The sequence below is a fragment of the Ostrea edulis genome, chromosome 8, assembly GCF_947568905.1.
Source record: "Ostrea edulis chromosome 8, xbOstEdul1.1, whole genome shotgun sequence".
Lineage (NCBI taxonomy): Eukaryota > Metazoa > Mollusca > Bivalvia > Ostreida > Ostreidae > Ostrea > Ostrea edulis.
Genome location: NC_079171.1, coordinates 16016557 through 16021828, shown reverse-complemented (window position 1 = coordinate 16021828; position 5272 = coordinate 16016557). Strand labels below are relative to the sequence as shown.

Below are 5272 nucleotides of genomic sequence, written 5' to 3'. Positions count from 1 at the left end.
GTAAATACATGTAGGCAGTTTTCAGGTTCAAAAGGAAGTCTGTCCGTTTTCATTATAATAAAACTGTCTTCCTTATTGTAAACAATAACATTTAAACGTAGGATTTTTATTTTACTTGGACCAAGATGATTATAATAGTATAAACACTAAGATTACATGTCCCTTCAAGAAATAGATTCTTGAAATTCTTGCGGCTATATAGAAGATATATCCTCTTAAAGGGACTGATTCACGATTTTCCCCAAAATTTGGTTTGTCACTTTTGATGATCAGAATCTATACTGTCTAATGTGTTTAAAAGATTTCACACGAAAATTAAGGTTATACATTATCACAGAAGCTTATTTGAGAGAGTTTATTATTTGTTTTGTAAACAAAGATTGCGGTATGTTATTGTTTACGAAACTTTCAAAAGAAATGGTTATTGATCTAAGGGAATGTGCTACACGGGCAGATGAAAACAACCCATGGTCTCGCGCGGAAATGAGCGAAATGAAAGAGACGTATCCGGTAGTTAGTATTTATCCGGAATGCTAGTGCGCAATGGCGGCAATAAACAAACGAAGCGGATACGTTGAAGGAAAAACTTCTTTATTTATTTCTTACCGTTATGTAGACCAGTGAAAATAATGTACAACGATTAATCGCATAAATCCCATGAAGAATAGAAAACTGAAAGTAGGGCAAACATAGATCCCTGGACATATCAGAGGTGAGATCAGGTAAGTAGGGCTATTCTATGCATGAATGAAATGCAAAACTCACTGTCTGAACCAAATTATCCTACTGGTTTCACAATTCCATTACATCGAAATGATCATTGTATTTTCGTCCAACCCCCAACAAATAATCGGAAAGTAGACATTGATTTGGGGGAGTGGACATCAAGGGGGGAGGGGGGGGGGGGGGGTAGAGGGGAGCTAAAGTGTTAAGATGAAAATGGGGGGCCCGAGGGATGTAATCAAATTCATCAGTTATAACATGTATACCAGAACTAGTAAATGCACAATTGGCTGGAAAAAGAGCAATATGGACTTGTATAATTATATAATGTGTATGTTTAATTGTTCAGAATGCAAAGTTGCAGTATGTATTCACATAGACATATAACGGATAACATATCTGTTATATGTCTATGCCCGGGGCAGGGTTGGCAAAAAAGTGGTCGATATGAGGCCGGTGGTCAATACTGGTTGAAACTGGTTAATACTGGTCGATTGAAAATTGTTTGGTATATATAATATACTTATAAGTCATAATATTACATAATTAATGTACAAATGACTGTTGAATATTGGGGAGATGTAAAAGTTTCTGTTCAAATTCCTTAATTTAACAAGAACTACCTTAGTATAAGTATTGTTTCATCAATCTTCATTTTAACTGTTGAATAAACATTTGAGAGTGGGTTAGTGATGTTTTCATAACAATAACAGGTACACTGGTCATCTCTGGTCCCAGCCTATGCTTATTAACACCTGTCCACTCTGCTTCCTGGGCTCAGGTAATGTCCAGCTACCTTTTATTCTTAATCTGTCCAGGTACATGTATTAAGAGGTCTGTCTCCAATAATCAAGCTATGTTATAGAACTGTGACCCTCTGGTAGGTACTGAAGATATTTCGGTCAGTTTTAGCAAACCAAATATATTAAACTTATGAAATTACATTTGATTATCTAATGAAAAATATTAATCAACAATTGATCCATATAATGAAAAGACTTAATTTATCTTTATCTTTGCAAGAAATGTACAAAAATAGGAAAATGGACAGTTTAAATCACAATTGACCATTATTGACCACTTGGGGAGTATTGACCGGGACAGTTAAAACCACTGGTTAAAACCGGGGGCGGTTTTAACCGTCCAACCCTGCTATGCCTCTATGGTATTCAGAGATAGATCATACTAACTAATTACTTTTTCTTTAATTAAGTGAATTTATACATTACTTGTTTCTCCTAACTACATGTACTACTTTATGGCATAAATTGAAGATTCAGTCCCTGGTGTTGGAGATCTTTTATCTTGAAAACAATAGATGCTAGTGCCACACAACCAAAGAATGTAGTAAACATACTGCTACCTTTGCATGTATTAATTAGCAAATTAAGGTACTAGGAAATATAAATGTAAGGAACAAATGTCTAGGGTGTTTTTTATCTATTAAAAAGATTGTATCAAACTCTAAATCTAATAAGTAAAATTTTGTAATATTCCAGCTTCAGGAAGTTTATCCTATCATAATGGAGATGATTATAGCTACTTTGAACCTACTTTCATGGATCTACCATATTATATTTTTTTTACTATGACATTTGACTGTTACTTTTCAAAGAAGGTGTAATTTATAAGTATAACGTGCATCACATGCAATTTTAATGATGCAGGCAAATAATTTTGATGCAATATAATTAATAAAAGGCAAGCGTGAACTGTAGATTTACCCAGATTAAATTCAATAAGTACATATAAATGATATTAAAATCCTGCGTGCTCGTTCCATATAATGTCCCTTGAACATTACAAGTATTTACTTATTCCAAATACATGTAGTTCAAAATTAAGTCAGAAATTCTAAATAAAAAAAATTTTAAATTAAAGTTTATTTCAGGAAACAAAGCCTGTCTGAAACTCCAAAATGACATTTCCAGAAAGCTGAAGAATGGATAAAAATGTATCTACCATCTTACAACCCAGATTTCATTCCACTGAAAAGAAAAGGGACAGGGTAAGAAGTTATTATTAATAAAAGATATATATATGCTGAAACATCTTAAAAGATATATTGTTAGCTCACCTGAGCTGAAAGCTCAAGTAAGCTATTTTAATCACTTTGTATCTGCCATCTGTCTGTAAACTTTTCACATTTTCATCTTCTCCGGAACCACTGGGCCAAATTCAATCAAACTTGGCATAGATCATCCATGGGTTAAGGGGATTCAAGTTTGTTGAAATGAAAGACTATGCCCCCTTCAAAGGGGCGATAATCTTAATATAGCTAGTCCCTGTGTATATATATGCATGACTTGTGATGTCTGTATACATGTATGCGTCCTGTTTTATTTCAAATTTCTGTTTTTATATCTATGCATGCAATTATATATCATTAGTGCTTTGTGTTTTTTTTAATGCTATATAGTCGGTTAAAGAGCTCTTAGCTCATGTTTATTGTTACCTGTATATAGTTCCGACTTTAAATAAAAATTACTTACTTACTTACTTACAAAAATGTAAAAATAGGCGGGGGGGGGGGGTGGCATTTAAAAATCTCCGTAAGAACCACTGGGCTAGAAAAGTTCAAATTTACATGACAGCTCTCTGACATAGTGCAGATTCAATTTTGTTAAAATCATGGCCCCGAGGGTAGGGTGGGCCACAATAGGGGATAAAGGTTTTACATACAAGTATATAGGAAAAATCTTTTTTAAAAATATTTCTTGAACTATTTAAGCTAGGGCTTTTATATTTTGTATATACATTTTTTACGAAAAGTTCTTTCATGTGATGCAACAGTGTTCGATCTTGTGACTTTGACCTGGAAGTTTGACCTACTTTTGATAAAAATCTGACCTATTCAATATCTCAACTATTTAAGACAGAGCTTTCATATTTTGTATATAGATTTCTTATGTCAAGATCTTTTGTATCATGCATGTACCATGATTAATTACCTTGTGACCTTGGTCTTATCCAGAACAGCAAGATCTTGTCGATCATATTGGTGTTGAGGCGGTGTTGGGGCATTTCTGTGTAATGTGAATTCATTTTCAGTAATGTTGTGATCCTTTGGGGCTCATGTAGGCTGGGGCCACAATATGGGATCAACATTTTTCATAGGAATAAAGACTGAAATCTTTTTAAAATCACAACAGCTGTACAATGACAGGGCCAAGGTGACTCCGTTGAGCGATGTGGCTCTTTGGCCTCTTGTACTGTTTAAGACGCATGTATTTAAAATTTATCATAGGGTATATTTGCATTTATTTTTTCAGAAATTTTGCATTTCCATGTCTTGGAAGGTGAATAGGTGAAAAGTCAATAGATGCTTACCATATCAGATGCTTGCAGAGGATACTGGGGATAAAGTAGCAGAAAATTATGGAAAACAGGAAGTGGCAGCCAGGACTGACATCAATGCAATAAACAATGAGCTGAGGAGACGGTGATGGAACTATATAGGACACGTGCTATGGAGGGGAGGTGACAATGACAGTGAGATGGCGTTGGGTTGGACACCAGAAGGGAAGAGGGCATTTAAGAGACCGAAAACAACCTGGAGAGGAACAGTAGAAGCAGAAAGAAAGATTGCAGAATGGAGAAACTTGAATGAGATCAAGATGGTAGCAATAGAACAGAGTGGATTGGAGAGAGTCTCGGTCCTATGTGTTTTTGGCATGGAGAGAACTAAGTAATGTCTAGATTGTTAGAGATAGGATGACCAGGAATATGAATGGATGTGCTGGAAACTGTACTAAGACCCTTATGTATTTGGATAGATTTACATACCATCATGATTTTGCTATGAAAAACTTGAAAAAAATCCTCAACTCATATTGTAGCTGACATTGTACATTTGTACTTATTAATATTTCAAATGAACATATTTTTAGACATACAATATCTAAACTTTGGAGTCCATGTACATCTCCACATTGGATAATAGGTTATGATGTATGTGTGTGAAATCTTTTCCTACGGTATGCACATGTTAACACATTAGTTTAAATGATGATGTATATCTTATAACTATGGAAGAGATTGTGTTCAGAACAGACTATGTGTCTAGAAGAGTTGTTGCCCTTGAATGTAATTCATTATTTACATGGGGTTGAAAAATAATCCAGCACACAGTAGTACTAAATGCATTATGTTAAAATACATTTATGAAGGGTATAAGTGATACTGTCCATTACTGATTAATACACTTTGTGAAATCATGTTATTGTTATGTTTAATAAATTTCAAGGCTGCACCTTTGTACATTTTACAATATAATATTCTGCACTTTGGTATCAAATTCTCTTAACCTAATTTAAGAGTTACATATTCATTAACAGCAAGTTAATTATGATATGCTATGTAGTTTGTCAAAGGGGCATTAGCTGGGAAAGTGATGGCAACCTTTTTATTCAAAATCTCTCAATAAGAATATATATTAATGCCTAATAATAATATTTATTTTGTACAAAAACATGAGAAACCTAATAAAATGACAATAGATTGTCACTTTTAGTGTATAGAAATACATAAGAACGAATTATTGTCTTGC

The 5272-nt window shown here is 34.0% G+C and overlaps 1 long non-coding RNA gene across 1 annotated transcript; it reads left to right on the top strand.

Annotated features, from left to right (window-relative positions):
• The first annotated feature begins 442 nt into the window (after positions 1 to 442).
• LOC125673531 (uncharacterized) lies at positions 443 to 4970 on the top strand. Its single transcript, XR_008797937.1, has 3 exons — positions 443 to 722; positions 2615 to 2731; positions 3996 to 4970. It is a non-coding gene; the product is annotated as an uncharacterized LOC125673531 (long non-coding RNA).
• The last annotated feature ends 302 nt before the right edge of the window (positions 4971 to 5272 follow it).